Below are 23215 nucleotides of genomic sequence, written 5' to 3'. Positions count from 1 at the left end.
GAAAAAGCCTTGTATATTAATTTTTATATCTCTTGATATCTCATACAGGTCAAGTTATCAGCCTATAGCTCACTGCTGTTCCATCAGCTGGATTTGCTGGTCTTTCACAATGTAAAGATACATTTACCTGCAGCAGACTGTTCAGCTGCTGCATGGCACAGCTGTATGAAACAGCAGGTGGTGGTGGTGAGTTTTGGTAAACACCACAGATGAAGCACGAAGTTGAAGCTCTGTGGAAGTTTGTCTGTTGCTTTGCTTAGAATTGAAATAGCTTAGTGAATTACACCACGTAAGATGAAAGAAAGGTAGAAGTAGTTTAGAACAAGAGTCACATCACTCCTGTATTATGTATCCGACAGTGACCTCTCACCATTCTTACATGCTGACCACAACAGGGACCAAACAGCAGCTGCTTCTGCTGCAGCAGTTCTCCTACCCTGAAAACAGTTCCTGAGACATAACAGTGGAAGAAGTCAAGCCAGATGATTTGTCTCTCTGGACTCCAAATTTCAGTCAAATGGTCTAATCATCCGTGCAACATAAACATCATTAAAAGTTATCAGTGCCATTTGCTGGCGTTAGTAATATGCTTGACCCCTTTGTAAGTGTGTAGCAGAATAAGAGGGAAAAATACATAGAACAACTTCATCTTGCAGGCCAGGCCAACTGTTTCTTACTATTTTAGAGACAACTTTTTTTTTTTGATTCTTTACAGGAATACCACTTTTTATGTATTATGGAAAAAATGACATCTTACTAAATTAAAACACAGATCTTATGGACTGAGAATTCAAACCCATGTTTTCAATCTGTCAGTTTTAGTTATACAGGTAACATGTCAAATTAAAACAGGACTGACTCAGCACCAAATTCATATAGTCTAACTTACAGTATAACAAACAAAATATACCTGGTGATAAAAAAGCTGCAGCAATCAGTGCTGATGAAGACACATAACTGGTACCATATGCCTAAAGTAGCTTCCTTCCTAAGGGTAGGTTAACAATTTGGGGAAGAGTGGCTGGACAGCTGCCTGGTGGTGGAAAAAGATCTGGGGATGCTGATCAACGGCTGGCTGATTATGAGCCAGCAGTGTGCCCAGGAGGCCAAGAAAGCCAACAGTATCCTGGTTTGTATCAGGAATAGTGTGACCAGAAGGACCAGAGAAGTCATCATCCCCCTGTACTCGGCACTGGTGAGGCCCCACCTCAAATACTGTGTTCAGTTTTGGGTGCCTCATTGCAAGAAAGACATTGAGGTGCTGGAGAGAGCTCAGAGAAGGGCAAGGAAGCTGGTGAGGATCCTGGAGCACAAGTCTTAAAAGGAGCAGCTGAGAAACTGTGGCTGTTATACTACAGAAAAGGAGGCTGAGGGGAGACCTTATTGCTGTCTACAACTACCTGAAAGGAGGTTGTAGTATGGATGGTGTTGGTATCTTCTCCCAAGTAACAAGCAATAGGACAAGAGGAAATAGCCTCACGTTGTGCCAGAGGAGGTTTAGGTTGGATATTAGGAAAAATTTCTTCACAGAAAGGGTTGTCAGGCATTGGAACAGGCTGCCCAGGGAAGTGGTGGAGTCACCATCCCTGGAGGTGTTTAAAAGATGCATAAATTAGGTTCTTAGGGACATGGTTTAGAGATGGACTTGGCAATTTAGCTTAATGGTTTTACTCAATAATCTTAAAGTTTCTTTCCAACCAAAATTATTCTACAATTCTATGAATTTATCTTTTTCTTAAAGCTTGGATCGAACAACAGATCTGAGTGTGACAGCATTGTTTGCACAAAGAAAAATTATGGCTCATCACTTCTTCCTTCCATTACCTGAGAGGTGAGGAAGGATCTCCTGCTTGATATCATAACTGATAATTCACATTTTGATCCTTTTCCATTAGGCTACACTAAATTATCATGTTTTTAAATATTTTATAGATTTCTACATGGTATTTCTGGAATACATGTTTTCCAGTAAGCTCCTATTAGTGTATATATACATATACATGGATGCACGTATATGTGACATTCTATAATACCTCATTACTACATTTTTCTAAAATAAGAACAGATGCACAAATGTCATTTTATGGTCTAGTGCATACATTTTATCTGTTGTAGAAAAAATGTCTCAAAACATAGAATCCCCTGTAGGCTTTTTTAAGCCAAGTTTCTTGGAATAAAACTAAGATGTAACTTTCTAACTAGCTTATTTTGGCTCATGTTTTTTTGAAGCAGATGTTACAAATGATGAGAATTGTCTGTTCTGGGCCTCAGTGTAGAAATTATTCACTGCAGCAGACATAGCCCTTTCAGTTTTACTGCCAGTTATGAGCTTGTGAGTAACACACCACAGTGCCCTGATTAGTTTTTGTTTTCACTCCCTCCTAATTATTGGTAGGACTGGAACAGAATGATAAGGATATTCTTCCTGATAAATCGGATTTTGAGAGACGGCTCACTTTCTGTTTCTTTGTTCACTTGATTTAGTTAAATTAATGTAGCTGTTAGCTCCATCAGTGCTTAAAAACAATTTAAGAACTCAGCTGCTTCACCCCTTGTTCTCTTCAGGATACCCTATTTCTCACAGAACTTTCATAACAGTGTCTTGACTGAGGTCTGAAATGCACAGCACTAACTCAGGATTACTGAGGGAGCAATTAATATGTACAATTAGATTTTTCTTCCTTTTCTGTACACATTGGGTACTCTCTTTTATTTTAATATGGGCTATGTTCTGAGGATTTTTTCTTCACTTTTTAATTGGCAACCCAATGTCTAAGCACCATTTGGCTGAATTGTCTTTATTGTCACACATATTTTAAAGTATACTGAAGTGTGTGTCCTCTTTCTAGTGAAGCCTGTAGAGTATTTTGAATAAGAATAAACTGCATGTATACCAACCACCTTCCTTTGAGACTCTCATAATTCTTCATAGCTCTATTTGTGCTTATATATAAATGCCCAATAGTTCAAAAGTCATTAATGAATATGACCTTGAAGATATGTCTTTGACTTTGGGCAAAGGAATGGGGGAGTGGGTAAGAGTAATTATTTTTCCTGTTTAACAGAGTGATTTTCATTTGCCTGACATTACACAGAAAATATGTGACAGAGTCAATGACTGAGCTTGTGGATACAATTCTGGTCTTGTGTAAGTTGATCAAAGTTCAATTCATTTAATTTACTCCAATACAACCAGGACTTCAGCCCAAGTTTCCTGACTGATGGTATTGTGGATTAATTACAAACCAACCCAGTGGACTAGTGTGTGATGATGTTCCAATAATTTTCCTCAATCAGAAAATTTCTCTATCATGTGCTAATAGTATCTGAAAAAAAGATACAGCAACCCCCATGATGCTCATTATAATAAATCATATGGTTAGGCTGTTTTTCTACCACGTGTACAGAATGAGGTTTTTACAAACACTGAGTTTTACCTGAAATTAATGCCAATTCACCTCAAAATGAACTATCTTTAAAAAATACTTAGGCTGTTCATGATGTGTAGATGATTTAGACTACCAAATAATTTAGACTATTGTAGAATACTGCCTTTTTGCATTACAGTAATACATAAATTAAAATGCTGTATGGCTCATGATAAACATTTTTATTTATGTTCAGAACAAGGTTTCAGGCCTGGACAGACTTAAATCAGTTACCTGGTTACATGAATAGATATTATATAAATCTCACTGTTAGGAAAATTAAAAAGTAGAATTGTTCTGTTTCAATTATCTCTATAGCTCTGTTTTCCTTCTAAATTGCAAAGCAGATGAAATTGTATTATAAGCAATTCTGACAACCCTGCTTGTATTGTAAAACATTTATTTTCATGTAGTTTTGGTGTAATGCAAGGCAGCATGTCAGCAATGGGTCCAGAAGCTTTGATTTTGAAGAAAAACTATCACTATTAAATAACTTTCATTATTATCTTTAAAACACACGCTTGTTTGTGATGTCAAAAATGGTAGGTGGAAAATAGAAAGCTAAAAGTTATGTGCAAAAGCATGGAAATTAAAAAATATTCTGACATAATTTTATTCTTCTCTCCTCCCTCTGCAAAAAAATCCTTTTTGAGTGATGATCTTTTATGTTGTTTTCCACTACATTTATGTTGCTTTGCACTACTAAGAGAGAAAGTTGGTATTCTTGTATAGCTTTATTGGTTCATTTAACTGTAACATTAAATTCTAATAAAAAGACTTTATTATGGGAACCTTAATTTTGAGACCACCAGAATGTGCCGAGGAACAACAGAATGGTCGCTGTTAGTGTCTACTGAAATTGACTATTCAAAGAAGGCACTTTCAGTTTAGGAATCATCCAGATTTTGCGTAGCAGCAACTCCACTTTTAAGGCTTAGAAAAGCACACAGAAATTATTTTGTTACTGTATTTTGCAGAAAAGACAACAGCATTTTTTTATTTTTCATATAATTTTCTTAGGTGGCAGAGCACATAGTCGTAGGTATTAAATGCAATACATAAAAGATGTCTTTCATCAATGTGTCTGTCTTTGAATGGCTGTGCCGCAATTTGCTTTATTTTAATGATGGAGAAAGCTGCAATGTTTGCCAGCTCACTATATATTTATTTCCATTCTGGTTTACTAAACACTGACTAGGGACAAAAATTAGCTCTGAAATCCCAACTATTTATAAAACTGATGGGAAATAAGCTAAACAAAATAGGTCCCTTATTTTGCCTAGCAACAGTCATGCACAGTAATAAATGTCACGATGGTTTTAAAAAAGGATGGTTCATGTTTAGGTTTAGTTATCAAAATCCACAGCATACAGGCTGACAGCTTTTGAAATACATAAACTGTTTCTGTCTTTTTTGTTTCCATAGCAACTGAGTGCTCAAAGCTTTAGTTTTGCACGAGAAAGAAAAAAACACCCTCTCAGAGTAGGATCTGGAATTGTCTGGTACAAAAGAAGAATGTGGGCAATGGAAAATTAATCGACTACACTGACATCACCACCATCCCTCAAAAACAACGACAACAACAAAAGGAAAAACAAACAAACAAAAAACATTAAAAAATCCAACAAAAAACCAACCAACCAACTAACACCAAAAAGCAACCCAAACAAGCCTAGCATAAAGCTTTTCTCCTTTGTTTTGATCTTATAGATTGTTTTTATTGAGTTGGTGGGTGCTTTGCTTCAAACATTTATGTAATGATGTGCTAGATCCTTTAATTTTGCACTGCTTTAGGAGAGTAAAAACCTTACAGTGACATTTATTAGATGATCACTCTGTTCACCTTGAAATGGCATTTCATTATAAACACAAGCTTATTAGATACTCTATTGCTTCTTGCATTACAGAATATTGCTATTCATGAGTGCATCATTAAGAATCTTTCACTATTTCTAGTTTTGCTTTGTTTTACTTAAAAACCTGTTTTAAAGAGGAATGCTATTTGTTTCAAAATATTTTGGTAAGATTTGCCACATGAGGGAGAATATTTTATCAAACTGAAAAGGATATTCATGCATATGTAGAGGTATGTCTATTTATGTTGCCAAACATTCAGTGGGAACAAAATTGAAAGAGAAACACCGATATACTGGGAGTTCCAGAAGGTAACTCACAGCTAAAATATATTGGAGTAGAAGGCTGCTGCAGTTTTAAAAAGGACTAGATTTTCCAACCATATTCAGTTTTGCTATTTATTTCCTAAAAAAAAGAAAAAAAAAAGAAAAAAAAAAAAGAAAAAAAAAAAAAAGAAAAATGGTAAAGAGAACATCCCTGGACAATTAATCCCCAACAAACAGTACTAGCAATACACATTCAACAAACGCAGAGATTTGATTGTTTTCAGGTATTCAGGTGAATGGATTTAATGTTTTCCACCTATGCAAACATGCAGATTTAATCTTAGTCCTACTTACTAATTTGTCAGGTAGATGTAATATACATGACAGAAGATTCTACTGCTACATAAAATGTACAAACAGATTTTAAGTAGCGAGTGGAATTAAACATACTATTCTCTACCACTCCTATTATAAAATTAACTTGCATATAATAATTTTTCTCCCATCTATGACAAGAGGGGCAGCTGGAACAGATTAATTGTCAACAAACATCATGCATAATGTGGTTTTTAGTTGCAAAGGCTTCACTTGTCAAAAGCATAGCCTCTAGAACAATAATTAAATTTGAACTAGCTACATACAGCACTGCGTATAGTATTTATAAATAAAAAGCAATTTAAAATAGGTTACACTTGCAGTAAATTCCCATTAGAATTTTAACAGAGTTTTATCAAGGAGGGATTGTGTCTTTAATGCATAATGACCTGATTAACTAAAACAGCTCCTATGAAGCCATTCCAGTCTACTGGATAAATAATAGGTCATATAAAATAGTGTAAGAATGAGCACAGCTTGGAATGGCTTCTTGGTGTCTGTTTTGCTTTGGTGAATAAATACATAAAAATATTTTTTTAATAGCTGAAATATATACTGGCTCAGTAGACCATGAAGACATCCTATAGGATACATAATATGTGTTCTTTAAGGAGAGAATGCCTGCTGAAGTACTCAGTACTCTGTTTTTGAATGAACCACTCATGCTTGTGACACACATAGTAGCCATTTTTAGATAGGTCTTCATGATAAATTTCATCTTTCAACCCAATTTATTCTAGTGTTATGATCATAAACCTTAGCTTTGATTTAGCTCCGTATGAAAGCTGCAACTACTTCCATTATAAGCCTTATTTTTAGCTGCTCTACACTTGCATCTAAGAAAGAAATGTTATGAATCAAAAGTTGCCAGATTTGATAAGAAGGAAAATGAGAATTTCATGCACAATATCTAAAATTAAAAAAAAATGCAGCCAGATTTGATAAGAAGGAAAATGAGAATTTCATGCACAATATCTAAAATTAAAAAAAATGCAGTTAATATATCATTAAAAACTGCCTTGTCTTGAAATTCAGCAAGAGTTTACCATTTTGGGAACTTTCTAAACTTCTTATTTAAAGCAGTCCACACAGCAAAAGATCCTGGAAAATCCATGCTTACTATATATTTGAAAAATAAAACTTATTTAACAATGCTATTGTATGCTATACGTTCTTTATAATACTGTCAAAGTTTCTCAGATAGTCTACTGTTTTACAGTCCACACACCATGTGGCATATTTAAGGTAAATTTTTCAGAATCTTAAGTTATGAATTACAAAAACTGCTTTTGAAGTAATTTCAGTACCAAAATGCTGATTTGCTGAAGTATCTAAACAAGATAGCCATGTTCTGAAAATCTTTGTGGTGGCCAATGGTACACCTAGTTGCCTAATGGTAAATTTTTGCCTTAGATATGTGGGTACTAAAAAAAATTCCAGTACTCTTAAGAAGACTGATGTCCATATCATCCAAAATACTTCTGCACAGAACCCAAACTGAAAAATTATTTAATTAGAAACTAAATTCCTTAGAATATATGACTTTCAGCATTTTGGAAAGATCTGACCATAAACATAAAATATTATGTACATCCAAACTTTCTCATAAGTGGTACATACAAAGCATATAATCCCACATTGGTTTTGTACAGTGAGTTTTAAATGAACTAGTAAAGCAGATGTAGTGAGAAAGGACAACAGTACTTAGTGACTGATTAAGGTTTAAAATTCCTGTCTTCTTTCTATCTCATACATTGTTGAAACTGCTTAGGAAAAAAAAACAAACCAAACCAAACCAAAACCAAAAAGCCCACATGTTGGCAAGCTGGCATTGATATTGACTTTTTATCCTACTCAGATACGTGGGTCTGGGATTCCATGGACTCAGTTCTGACCTTGGTAAATAGTGAACAGATTTAACACGATTGCAGTCATGGTAACTTCTCTTCTGTTTTGTTATAAAGACTGTGTTATGCCTTGAAAAGTGATTGCTAAGGAAGTGCTAGAAATCTGAGGCCATTTAGTACCTTAGTGCTCCAGAACATTGCTGTTTTATACACCATGTCAAGAAATGAAGTAGATCCAAAATAATTTTACTTCCAGAACACAGATCCAAAAAATGTTACTAAAGATAAATTTTCAGCTTTTAACAACAAAAGACTTTTGATACAGATGGAAGTTGCTGTTATTTCAGTCAGTGCAGTTCATTGTGGCATATTATCAGAAAGATTTACTCTGTATATTTTATGTTTCTGTCTTTTGCATCAGAATAGACCATCACACACCAGAAGGCTGTGTTACCATTCAGCGAGACCTGGACAGGCTAGAGAGTTGGTGAGAGAGGAATCTAATATATTTCAACAAAGGGAAGTGTAGATCCTGAAGCTAGGACAACCTCATGCACCAGCACAGATTAGGGGTTGACCTACTGCAAAGCAGCTCTGTGGAGAAGGACATGGGAGTCCTGGTGGACAACAGGCTGACCATGGGCCAGCAATGTGCCCTTATGGCCAAGAAGGCAAATGCTGTTCTGCAGTGCATTAGGAAGATTGTGGTCACCAGGTGCAGGCAAGTTATCTTCCCCATCTACTCTTCCCTGGTGAAGACACATCTGGAGTACTGTGTCCCATTCTGTGCTCCTCAGTTCCAGAAAGCCAAGGAACTACTGGAAAGAGTCCAGCAGAGGGCTACAAAGATTATTAGAGGTCTGGAGCATCTTTCTAATTAGGAAAGACTGAGAGAGATGGGTCTGTTTAGCTTGGAGAAGAAAAGGCTGAGAGAGGATCTTTTCAATACTTGTAAATATCTTAACGGTGGTTGTCAAGAGGATGGGACCAGACTCTTTTCAGTGGTGCCCAATAACAGGATAAAGGGAAATGGGCACAAACTGAAACACAGGATATGAGAAGAAACTTCTTATTTTGAAGGTGACAGAGCACTGGAATAGGCTGCTCAGAGAGGTTGTGGAATCTCCTTCTCTGGAGATATTCAAAACTCATCTGTATGTGATCCTGTGCAACGTGTTCTAGGTGTACCTGTTTTAGCAGCGGGGTTGGACTAGACGATCTCCAGAGGTTCCTTCCATTCCCAACCATTGTCTGATTCTGTGATTCTGTAATAGGTAAACCAAAACTCTTAAGTACTGTTTATGGAAAACTAACTTGTATAATTCAAGAGGACACTATGAAGAAATCTCTTGTCACCAAAACTATCTCTTCAAGTAAACTGATGGATTTATAGCCTTCTGTAATCATGGTCAAATTTGGCTTTTGACTCTGAATGTGTTATTCCAAAAATTAGTCTGAAGCTATTGTCATGCATTATATTAATGTGCTAAGGTACTGAACTATAATCTCTAGATACAAATATATTCTCTGTCAAGTCTTCCGTAAAAACTCCATTCATGGACTTTCAAATGATTTTTCAGAACAAAATTCTCTTTTATTTTGAGAAGTTATAGAATATAGGGGGGTTTTGTTGGTTTTGGGTTTTTTTTAGAACTACTAGTAAAAAGGAGAAATGTTCTATTCCAATGGGAGAAGATAATTTATTCTTTTTGGATCCATAAATTCTTCCAGAACTTTACAATTATGCTTAAGTGGAAAGTTCTGAAGGGGTTCAAGAGATTCTTCCACACATTTTCTAGAGTAAGACTAAGCTCACAGACGCTGTATATAGAGAAAAAGATGAACGTCATAAAGATATCTTAGTTTTGAAGAAGCAAACGGGCCAAACCTCATTCTTCTTACTTTTCTTCTAACTCTTCTTGCTCCCATGAATGTGCTTTGCCGTAAAACTTGATGTCTGAACATGGCTCAATGTCAGAAACTACTGCTGTTTTAACAGAAGGAATATTTGATCTATAGAAGATTTTCCCTATGTTGATAGAATACAAATAATAATAATTTTAAAATATACGTCCCATTAAAATAACTGTCCTGTCCAATTTCTTTAAGATGTGTACTTCTTTTCAAAACCTATAGATGAAGTTATGATGTGCAAATGAGGAGAAATAGAGTACCTTTGACCATAATAGTACTGGTGTTGTACAGGATCATATTTTGAGGGAGTGTAAATGTAGGTTGAATACACAAACCATCTAAATTGAAATATAATTGTATTAACATCAATAATATAATCCAGCAAGGAAGGGCCAGATCATTCAGTGCAAACTGGACTGCAACATCTGTCATAAAATGGTGGTCATCCCACTCATGAGTTTTATTTTGCCACAAGAATAATAATTTCCTGATATGTCTCTACTATCAATAAACTCTTTTACTTTGATTGTGAAACAGGTAAATCACTCTGAAACTTTATTATTGCCTGTCTCTTATTGAAACCTCTTATTAAATTACAGGTAGGAATTAATTTGAAGACACTGTATGGTTTCATATTCTTTTCAGTCATATAGCCTTTTTAGTATTTTGTTAGTGGCACAATTTCAAGGAAGTATATCAGTTACTTCTTTTCTTCTTATTGTCATCTAATGAATTCTTTAAGCACATCACAAGCATAAAGGAGTTGCTTTTTGTTAATTTTAAATGGCATTTCAGACTGCATTTTCTACTTTGTTTGACATTTCAAACAAACTCCAGGTTTATTTAATAGGAGAATTCAAAGCATGAAATACTGCGCTCTTGTTAAATCCAATGACTGACCACAAGATGTATTGAAACAGCAAGCTATATAAATGCTAATAAATGACCATTGCATAAATGTAGTATAAAAATGGAACATAGATGTGAAGAAAAATAAGAAAACTTGTTCAATCCCCCCATATCTCTCTCTCAGTAAAACATTCCTTTCTCCATAGAACCTACCTATAATGCACACACAAAGAACAGAAACAATTTTTAGCCTTTTATATCAGCTTGAAATGGTACTACACTCTTATTTTCCTCTCTTCTTTTGTCATTTTTGTGACCTTTTCCCAATGTAATTTCTCAAATCTCCAGTAGCTGTTCTGCAGTCTTCATTAGGTATTCAGAACTTAAAGCAGTCAGAGATTACAGGGCACAAACATGTCTATGTGCACATTTACAATGTATTGGGACATTTTTAAGGACCTCTATGCATATAAGAAGCTTAAGATTCAAAAATGTTCGTGCTAGTCCATTTCTTTAGCACAGAATAAATTTCTGTGTATAGTATCATCATTTCTATATTCCTGTGGAGCATGGGGCCTCTGACCCCACAGAAGAGAATAAAAAAATTAATGAGGTGGCATCAAGAAGTGAAGGAACACCTGCAGAGTGGATTTTCATTCTTAGTCTTAGGGATGATGGAATGTCCTTTTACAGTTTAAGACAAAAAGGGTAAAATAAGTTACAGAGCTGAGGCTACAAGGAAATGGAAGACTACAGAAGAATTAATACAATATAAAAACTACATCATATGCAATACACAAATATATAAATTATACATCCCAGCAAAGCTATGAGAATCTCCAAATCAGAAGAAACACATTGTAATGTTACATTTGTCTGTTTTTATACTCTCTTCTCTGCTTTGATGTTCATTCTGAAAGATGAAAATGTGTCCCTCTAAATGCAAATACAGATAAGGAATCTGAAATGATCACACATTAGAGTGTATAGCATATGCTATTTCAAGTACTAGGAATCAGGATGTTTCACTTACACTATTACAAACCTTGAGATTGGCAGTATTGCATAACAGTCATACTTGATTATCTCACAAAAATTTCTGCTAAATGCAAAGTTGTATCATTTAATGTAAACAAAACTACCAAGAATGGTACTTTAATGGTAGTGTAAGCCAAAGAATAAAATTCCAAAGCTTTATCACCAAAGTTTTAGGGGGGAAATTAAAAATTAAATTGGATCTTTGCAGAAGAGATGATTCTTCACTTTTTCCCAATCAGAATTTGAGATGGAACAGCTCCAAGTAAAAATTCAAAATGTAGATATTGAGATACACTTTCATCCAAATAAGTCATAGCACAAACCCCCTGTATTTTCATAAGAACATACATACATAGCTACAGCTGTATGCAGACAGACAACACACACAGGCATACAAAGGGTTTTCAGGAACTTGTCATTACATTGCACTGAGTTCCATGTTTCAGTTTGATAGTTATGACAAGACTAAGAACACCTGGGCATGCACTTTGCAATGTCAAAAATGCATTGAGTTCCAGTGACTAGATCTTCAGATGTTCCACAATTATTAATTTTTGTTCCATTTAGGGTCTGTCTAGACTCTTCTTTTTTGCTAGTTTGGCTTTCTGTGTGAAAAAATATCCTATCTTACCAATAAACATGGATTTCCATTATCCTAAAGCATTTACATTCTTAATCATATACATGATCTAAATTTGTTAATCAGAGTTCTTAGAACTTTAAAAAATATATCTATTCTATGCTCTGATAGGTCATGCAATATTGGAGTAGATTGCTCAAATATTTAGCATATGTGATAATCAAAAGACTGTAACTAAATTAGGCATGGATTTCCTTGGTAACCCTACCCACTCTGCACTCAAATTTTCTCTACATGCATGTTTGACACTAATAGCTATATGTATATTTGTTGTGGGTTTTTTTTCTCCACATAATACATGAGGCTTGAAGAGACTTCTGGAGGTCATCTGATCTGATTTCTCTGCTCAAGGAGGCTCACCTAGAGCAGGATGCCCAGGGTCATGTCCAGATGCCTTTTGAATATCTCCAAGGACAGAGATTCCACAACCTCTCTTAGCAACCTGTTCCAGTGATCCAAATGAGTAGCTAATGAGCCTTGTAAATTGTGAATGAAAGACAGCACTGGATGCACTCAAGGACCAAACCCTTTATGAAAAAAAGTCCCCTGTATTTTTGTTTACCATTATATCTTATCATATTTCATTTGTTTGGGCGGCTTTCATGAACGCAGGTCCCTCAAGATCAAGTGACAGAACCAGTGTTTCTCTGTATGTGTTTTTTTTTACTAACGAAGGTTTTCAAAAAACATCCTGCTCCCATTATGTGAGACTACTATATAGAAAGAGAGCTAGTAGAGATACTGTAGAACTGATTCCATTGTTTCACTTAAAGACATTATCATGTGTCGACTATGCATGAGTGCTCCTTAACAGTCTCAAACATGGTCATGAATAAGCATTCCTGAGACAGGGAGTGCTGCTGTCCAAGAATATGCAACTTTTTTGGTCTTAGTCAGATACAAATGACACAATTTCACTACACGAATGTGATTAATCTCTTGAATTGAGTATTTTCAATTTTATAAAAAGAGATTTCTAAATTTTCTATTTTTTTCTTCTTTTATTTTTTTTTTCCTTTTTAAATTACTTTAAGGGCTTTCTTAAGAAAACAATTAAAAGCAAATTAACTTTGTGGACAGTAGATTTCAGAAGGGTTGACAATGCATGCATGCAGATTTATCCCATGCTTTCTGTATATGAAAACCCAAAAAGAAAGAGATGTGTTTGTGACCAAGACTTTTTGCTACCCTTTCTAGGTTTGAACAGGTTGATTTTCAAACTCCTTTCCTTTTCAGTAAACACAGGAGGAGAGGGAAAATGTGAGGTGGGATGGATGCCTTGTAAAGGATAGAGAAGTTATATTTGTTGAGAGAGTGCACTGTTCAGATTCACAGAGAGAATATGCCCTCAATTTCAGTGCACTGTACCAGCGTTCCTTCAACTGATGAAGTTCTCAACTCAAAGGGCAGCATACACTTTGTTCTAAGTTCCTGCTGGAATGGAAAAGCTGACAGGGGGAAACTTGAACAAAGGATATTGTGCTGTTAAAGTTTGTTCAAAGCGACAGTTGTCAGATCTCTTTGAAATGAAATTGAACAGGAAAAACCAATTTTCTTTGAGGACAGAGTTCAGCTCATTTGGTGTGCTGTACCTGTCTAATTTGCTTCCCTGTGAAAGAAATTTTGACTAGGTCTATTTGAAAACATAGTTTATACTAGCACAGGCATAGCTCAGAAAATTTAATTCCAGTTTCTATAAGGTTATAGACAGTAAATAAAAAATTATTTATTTCTGTTTAGAACAACTAAAATGCTACATTTTGCTAAAAGGATTGAACTTTTTATTTTTTTCTTACCAAATGTGATTTTTTTAGGCATTGACTTAAGCTATTTTGGAAAAAAAATATGTATCAAAACCGGATAAGCGGTAAATCCAAATCCACTACATAGTTAAGACATTGACTTAAGCTATTTTGGAAAAAATAAGTATCAAAACCAGATAAGCAGTAAATCTAAATCTACTACATATTTTAAAATATTTTCCAATATACATTAATTTGACTTGGGATAATAATAAAATATATAATAGAGGCAATGATGTTTATAAATTATAAAATTATATGATGCATCTGATTATAATTTTGAAAATATAAGATAATAACACGTTTTGTTTTATGAAATGATTGAATATTTGGATACAGCAGACATTTGGACATATTGAAAAAATATTTTGAAATACACCATCTTCATGTTTCAGAATGTATTAGAAGACTTGGCTAACTGTCTAGCTATCTGCGGGTTATTTTTATCTCTCTTTGTTTTTCATGGCAAGGAGTTTGTCCTGCTACAGTACTTGTAAATGTTCATTGTATAAGTGCAAAAATGGCAGATTTGATTTCAAGACTAGGTTCTTGAGATATACCTAATATCTACTTCAAGAGCAACATGCCTCTGACACTGTATATTTATTGAAGCACCTTATCTCACTTCTATATAAATAGTATGCCTATACTCAAGAAAGACCAAATCAATCGATTTATTTCTTGCAAGCATTTTTAGAAAAGGTAGTGACTGAATTGGCTTGGAAAATTCTCCTTTTAGCTACTAGCTATGGAAGCAAATATTTCTCTGCTATTAAGACCAGGTAAACTATCAATTTTATCATAGCTGTATACTAAACTACAGTCAAATCTCCAGTTTTAACATTTTCTTTCAGCATTTTGTGGATACAGTCTGCTGTGAGCAGCTTCAATCAACATCAGCATGGTCAGCTACTGGGTCTAGCGAGCTGTCTATACTAGAGCTTAAAATTTCATTAATAATGCTATGATAAATGAAATCTAATTATCTAGCTAACTGAAATGAAATTTGTTGTGGCAGGACTGAATTAACAAGGTTTGAGCTGTGGAGAGACAATCCTCAAAAAGGATCATGGAGTGGTGGTCAGTGAGTGGAGAAGCTTTTCTGTCTCAATGCAGTCTGTGGACAGACCATTATTTTCCATTGTTTTGCCAATCAGCAGTAAAACTTACCTGTACCTAAAAGTAAGCCCTTGATACAGACATTTTTTGCCCCTGCTTTTATAATTTATGTTTGGAGACTGATATTTTTTTCTATAGAGACCAGTCCTTACATGTAATCCAAGTCATCTACACAGATGAAGTGTAACATAATTGTCAATTTAAAGATCAAGCAGATAAATTTCATCTGAAGCACAGAAGTAACCACTGTTTTGCCTAAAATAACACAGAGGGAGCCTATAGGAGAACAAGGTTTTGCACTCAGTGTAACACTTGCAAGTATCCTCAAAATTTGACCTCTTTTCTTTTTCCTTTTTGTATTTTGAGTATGTAAGATATAGTGAGAGCAAACAATCTTTAAAGATTTATTCTTTGCAGTTTAAAAAGATAAGCAGAGTGGTCATAAATACAGATAAAAACTGAACAAATATGTTGGGATGTTCACATGTGTGTAACACATAGATAGCAGTAACGCAGAGATGACAAAACTGTACTATCACCTCTGTAAAATAGTTTAACTCACTGGGGTGAAAAGCTGCATTCAGAAACAGCAGTTATTCAGAAGTAGGAATAGGCAACATTTGCATGCCATCAGCTTTCAAAACAACTGCATTTTCCTGCAGTGCTGGAAAACTGTCCCCACAACAGTTGCCTGAGTAATTCCTTTGTTTTGTTTTCTGAAAACGATAATAGTCTGACATAATTAGAAATTAAAACTATTCCCTTTAAAGGGTGATAGCACATCCTGGAGGGAGAACAGAATGCATATATGTGTCCTGAAATCTCAGGATATTGGATCGATTGATCCCTCCCCTAGGAGAGGGAAGTGTTGAGGCATGAGCACTGACAGCCAAACTCATATTTATATTTATTATATGCACACTTTATTTTGGTAACATGCTGCTGGGAGCTGAGAATTTCCCTTTTTGTGTTTGTTTTTTTTTTTTTTTTTTTTTCTCGTCTATCCTGAAGCTAAATATATTAAAAGCCTGCTTTGCTGCCAAAAGCAGAAAGTGATGTTAGGCTCAACCTCTTTCCAATGGGTTAATCATGGCCAGTCAGCATCATGGTTTGCATTGCTGCAAAAACATCAACAGACTGGCATAACGGCAAATAGGTTAAGCTTCTGTTTCATTTGCAGATTGGCAAAAATATGAAGATAACTGGTATTTCAATAATTGATGAGTCAATGGCCTCTTCTGAGTACAAAAGAGACTGAAATATGTACAGTCCTGGAAAACACAACAGTACTATAACATTAGCTCTGAAGTACTCCTTGTTTGACAGGATTTCTGATGAAAATGGAGTTTAGAAAATATCAACGTAGTGCGATTTATGTCAGTGCCATCTTGCAGATAGTCATAAGGCTGGAAAAAAAATTATGCCATTTCAATAACAGAAGAATTTTCTGCTTGTTAGAAATAATGTATATTTTTAGAGAAAAGGGATATATGTCATGTGTACATTTATAATGGAGCACTTGGAAGATATGCATTTTTTGGTTTTTGCTTTGAGCAGTTAAAGGACGTGGTGTGAACCTGAATTTGCCAGAACCCTTCTGATACCCTGACAGTAAAGGAAAGCAAAAGCATTTTTATAAAACCTGACAGTAAAGGAAAGCAAAAGCATTTTTATAAAATTGTATGAAGCATATTACATTAATTTAATAAGTTCAAACTGTAAGTCTCAAAACTCTTTAAATAAGAAAGGTTGGTTTGACAAATGCTGTTATATATGGATTGCAAAACAAGAAGTCTTGTGCATTTGTGCAGTAACCAACTTAGATACATTTTCCAGCCCAGGGAAGAGCTGAGACTGCTTGTCTACATCTCTGAGATAGGGTCACTGAAAGGCAATTCCTTCTTACATCCTTCTACGAGCAGGGGTAACGCCCAGTTCCTTTGCATGGATGGGGGAAGGTTGTCTATTGTTGCGTAGAGAACAAGAGTATTTGGCAACATTTGTGCCCACTGGGATCACACATTTCCTGGTGCTCCAGAAATAAGGCTAAGACACCTGGCCCGCTTCACGAATACCCTTTGGAGGCAGCTAATTGCATTGGGAATCTTCCACATCTAGAAGAAGAAAGAAACACAAGCTTCTTTAGTGTCAGGTCCTGAACTCCAAATTTACCAGACTTACCTAACTCGTCACGAGCATGATGCCTTGCTTGATCTGCAAATCTTGTGTAAGGTTCACGTCTGGCAAGAAAAAAATAATTGACCAAACAATACTGGGAAAACATTTTTTGATAATATAAGCTTAGATGGTTATGGCCTTCCTGGTTTAATATTTTAAACATGAATTTGTTGATCAGCAGAAGGTCAGCTCATAGGTAGTCTTCTTGTCAGAGAGTGGATGGCACAGGGCTGTGATGTGATGGAGCTGAAGCTGGCATGCCTTGGAAGAAAGGAAGATAATAGCCTAGGAGGGCAAAGACTGAGCCTGGACATTCTTGTGGCACTTCAGAGTGTCACACAAACTGCTGATTTGACAATAGATTAGAAAAGAGAATCTATGTTGCATTTGTAGGCGATTATGTCAATAAGGTTTAAAAAAAGGGTGGGGGTGAAATGAAACAGCATTTTGACATGTATACACTTGATAAATACAAAAAAGTAGCTTGTATTTTCATTAGATCTGGAATTTCAACACAGTACCAACAGAACAGGTTTACCTGGGTTTCTTTTGGGGAAAGGGGCTATATTTTTCAACCTTCATGAAATAATTTACAAATAAGTTTTTTATCACCTTTAACAATGAATGATATCACCTAAGGGTGTAAGTTAAGTTTTTTGTTCGCTAAGCACATTAATATTTTGCATTCAAGCTTTCACATGCTTTCATCTTTTTTTCATTTTTCACACAAGATTAACAACCTGCTTGAATTTGTTTTATTGCAAGCCATTTCTGTTTTCTCTAAGCTGCTCTCCTTGGTTTAAAATTTAAGCTCTTTTCTGCAATATTTTCCTAACTAGAAGAGTTTAATTCACGTTCCATGAGAAAATTTCTATTTAAGCATGAGATCAGCCATTCAGCATGACATGTTTCAAAGAATTACAAGTATTAGTGAATTAATTTGCTGAACTATATCCCCGATATTTATTCCTGAATACATGAGAATTACTGCAAAGCCACTAAAAGAGTGGGGGGGAAACAACAAACACTCCACTATTTTCACAAGAAATATTGCATTATGGTGCTTTTAGTATACCCTTCTTTCACTACTAAAATAATGGAACAAATACTAAACCATAAAGAGCTAATCCAAAAACTTTTTCCATTGATTTTTATTAAGCTTACAGGTAACCTGTCAATACTAATACATCTACTGGAAAGGTGAAGCAGAAAAAAGCGAGTAAAATTGTTTCATGGAAATCTTTCCAGTCACTCAGCATCTTAAATTGAATAAAAGAGCTAGTATATGAAAGAAAGCAGTTCCAGATAATTTAGTGAAAATCTAGACATTCATTTGGATTTCAGATACCTATTTTCTCTGAATTTTTAATATGAAATGTTATAGAGAACATTAAAAGGGCTAAAAAGTGAAGATGTAGAAGAGACCACAATATTAAATTGCAAGGACATATTTACCAGGATACAGCAGATAGTTAAATTAGGTCATTCTTTAATGGATTAATGATGTGGAAGAGGAAATACATGAACTAATTACATCATAACTTGATGTTAAATTGTGGATAGACAAAGAATAGCAAAACGAGACTCAGAGGCTGTTTTAGAGAAATCTGAACGGTTAATACAGAGTAAATATGCAAACTCAGTATGAAGGACTGAGAAAACAAAGCTGAAAATTTACAAGAGTGAAAGGCAATACAACGGAAATAAATTTATAGTAAAAGTACACAAAGAAGTAGATTCAGCCATATGTGTACAGAAGACAAGTGATTAGTAGGATCAGATCCTTGGATCCAATTCTGTCCCATAAAAATCAGCGACATTAAGACCTCTTGACTTCAGCAGTGAAAGATGAATCACATAAATTAATATTTGTTTATAAGAAATGTGTATTTTTACTTGAATAGGAGGTGCTGTGGTATAGAAAGAATGGAATGTAGTTGTTTTTCTTCACATCTTAATTTGGGGGTATATACTTGTAGAAATAATGTTTATACTTAGGAAAAGAAGAATAGCAAATAAATTATTCTCTCAGCCTTCTCTAATGTTAATGTGGCAGCAGGAGAATCTGATTTTGAATCATAGTTTTAAAAAAATTCTTCTAGATTCTGGGAGATTATGCCTTAGCAGTACATTTAGCTGTTACTGGCATCAGAATTACCAATCTGAACTTATTTTTATAAGTATAGTTTTTTTCTTAAGACTAAAGATTAAGGAATTAGATTTTCTGACTCTTTTAATACTTTCACAATGTAAGAGTCAAGTACATTCCACAAACAGTATAAAAGAAAGACTGTTTGGTTTAGTTTGTAGTAGCATGTACATTAAACTATGTTCTTCCCATCAGTTATTCTTACTGTGATCTTTGTTAAGGTCCATTCTTGATCTGAGTGGGTTGAAACAGATCCTTACCCATATGTTTTCCTAATTAACTTCTGTATAAAATAAAGATAATGCTAATCTCAAAGTGCTGGTGCAGTGGTTTTTAATTTATTTTTACAGCATATCCTATTTCTGGTTGTGGTAAAAGCAAAGAGTTCTTTATTGTGTAACATCAATAATTCTTATTCTTTATAAACCATATAGAAAAGGAGGCTTATAAGGGAAACGGATGGGCAATTGGAAGGACATTATGGAAAAATATCAGATCACAGAGTCATTGCTTTGAAATCACAAAGCAAACTTTCTGAAGGCTTTAAGTTCTGAAAAAGTTTTAGAATTGTTTTTGATGTGATTGACTTTGCTCAGTGTTCTAGCAGATGGTAAATGTTCTTGTTATTCTTGAAAAAATAAGAGGCTGTTGATGACAAATTTTGTACCAAAGTAGCTTTAAAGTATTTTGGTTAGAAAATCAGACAAAGGACAAAATAATATGATAGTTACTGCTATGAAGATTGAAAGTGAAATTTTGGAATGCATAAATCTTCACAGACAAAGTAAAGTGATGACTGAATGTCTATGTAGTTAGAATGCACCTTAAGTTCTTCATATTCTATTTATTTAATTGCAATGTACACTAGAAATCTGAGAGATTTTTTATATTTACTTTGAATCCAGGAACATACTCTATCTGTCTCCTGGATATGTTGATTCAGTGATAATATACAGACTCCTGAAATGACCTGAACAGTCCTGACAGTTCTGAATAGCTGTTATAGAGAGGATTACCACACCCCTCCTCAAACCCCCAAAAAGCCAAAAAACCTCTCACAATCGAACCACACCTCCCCACCCAAAACCCAACATATTTTTGAAATTCTTTTTTTGTAAAACAGCTATTTATCTAAGCAAATCAGTTCCAAGTCTCTGTCTTAGAATTCTTCTGTTTAGTCGTACTGCATCTACAATATACAACCCCAGAATTGCTTATGCCTTGATAGATTTATGTCAGCCTCAGTGGATATACACCATTATGTTCTTTCTGCTACGTGTTCTCCCATTAATGCAGGTCACATTCAGTTCCCTTATAAAGTCAGCAAACCTCTTTACCTAAACCCCTGTCCATGAAATGTGGAATCATTGAATAGTTTTGCCAGACGTTCTTACAGATGAACGAGATTGTAATTAAAACCAAAGTAGTTCACCAGGGAAATAAAGGACATTGACTCAGCTTAAAAATAAGAAAATAGAATAGTAAGTGTTTAATAAATGATTGTTTCGAAGAGAAGGCCACAACACTAAAAGGGACCCTTTCGGTCACATAGGCTGGTCATCACTTTTGCAGGTACAATAGTATTTGTTCTTTCTCATTCATGTATTAATTCTGGAAGGTTATTTTATAATTCTTATTTTTTAGGTGAATATAAACTTTCTTCTAAATCAGAGTTTGAATTACTTCATGTTACGTTTATGGATATATAGTTGTGCAAGTGCTGTCCATTAGATAAATACTTCTTTTCCCTTCCAGTGTTCATTTTCTAATGTATTTATGAATATAAATCTTATTTCATCTTGGTCTTTTTTTTTTCATAGACTGAACAAGATAGAAATTTTTAACTATCTTCTCTTACTATTGAAAACATACTACTCCAATAAAACATTTAGTAGCAATCCATTAACTCTTTTCTTCTGTTGACAATGACAATGCTGAATAGGGAAATGCCTTTTCTCATCCTACAGTCCCACTCTTCATCTATTATGTTAGGATTAATGGACAGTTTGATTCCAGTGTCCTTAAAGGCACTGAAACAGAGCTTTGGACTGAGCTTAGCCCTGAACTAACACTCCATTTGTAGCTAGCAGAGAGCTTTCAGCTTTATTAGGTATAGGACAGGGATATAGCACTAGACTCACTTAGTTCTGTCTCTGATCTTTGCAATAGTTAAAAAAGAAAAATAAAAGAAACCTCCAAGTCTGCATTCCACTTGACTGAAGAGCTACATCTACCTATTCTGTAGTGCCTGCAAAAGGCCACAGATGGATGGAAACTGCGATCTTGACAAACTCTGGAGGAAAATATTTATTCCATAAATGTATAGAATAAACATAGAAAATAGAAACTCTTTTCATTTCAGTTTGCTTCTAAATAGATAATCTAAGCTTGCGTGTACTTGTGATAATTCCTAAAGTGATACAGAGCACATTCAGAGCAGATTTTATATGAATTAAGTTCTCCCTGCCAGTGTCTTTCCTCCAATCTACTGTAATATTAGATTAGGGTGAATCCAATAAGCATAAGTGGAACCTGATACCAGGATCAAGCTCTGACAGAAGTCATATCTTGAATGCTGTGTAATTCAATAGTTTTAGCTGCATTGTTTGCCTTTTTTTTTTCTTCCAACTGTAAAAAACATTTAATAACACCAGCTGGTTGTGAAATACTGTTCTTCCTGCAGAATGGGATGAATTGGCAGGTGTCTATAAAGCTAGCACTCAACATATTTTGTTCCATTGAGGTGTAATACAGTGTGTAAATTAAAACTCTGAGTTGAAAATATTTTAGTCTGTACTCAAGGCAAAAAAGTGCATACTTCAAAGAGTAGCCAACCACCAGTTACTCACAGAGACAGAACATACCCTCTGGGGACTTGTATGCATCATTTGTTTAATAATCATATAGCAGTGAGATATATAAGATAGGACATAAACATAATATATAAAAAACGTAAAACTCTATTTGCCCCAGAAATAGTCTGTCTCAATATATTTGTGTATATCATAATAAGCCATTATATGTTAGCTACTTCTTCAAACCAGTAGCCTAGATTTGAAGCCTACTGTTATAAAATTTATATTTAGTGATTAGATAGTATTTAAGGAAACTCTTTTGTCGTTATAAAGGTTTGAGCTGAAATTCTGCATCAGTACGTCTCTCAGGAAGCATGTTATCTGGTCTTTGGATGCTTAGGTGTCATGTTTTGAGTCCAGCCAGCAAGTCAGCCCCACACAGCCTCTTGCTCACTCTTCCCCACTGGGATAGGAGGCACAACTGAAAAGGTAAAAGTGAGACAACTTGTGGGCTGAGATAAGGACAGTTTAATAGGTAAAGCAAAAGCTCTGCTTGCAAGCAAAGCAGAACAAGGAATTTATTCACTGCTTCAGGATCCATCATGTGTAATGGTTACTTGGGAAGATAACCACCATAACTCTGAACACTCCCCTTTTCTCCTTCTGCCCCACAGCTTTTATTGCTGAGCATGTCATATGGTCTCAGATATCTCTTTGGACAGCTGTCTCAGCCATGTCACTTCACAGCTCCTTGTGCACTCCCAGCCCACTCGCTGGTGGGGCAGTGTGAGAAGCAGAAAAGGCCTTGACATTGTGCAAGTGCTGTTCAGCAGTAGATAAAACATCAGTGTATTATCAACATCATTTTCATCAGGAATATAGATCATAGCACCATACTAGCTACTGTGAAGACAACAAACTCTATCCCAGCCCAAATGAGTACATTAAGCTAATATTTTGA

The sequence above is a fragment of the Caloenas nicobarica genome, chromosome 5 (genome assembly GCF_036013445.1).
Source record: "Caloenas nicobarica isolate bCalNic1 chromosome 5, bCalNic1.hap1, whole genome shotgun sequence".
NCBI lineage: Eukaryota > Metazoa > Chordata > Aves > Columbiformes > Columbidae > Caloenas > Caloenas nicobarica.
The sequence above is the reverse complement of the archived record's forward strand: the minus strand, read 5'-3'. Positions refer to the sequence as shown.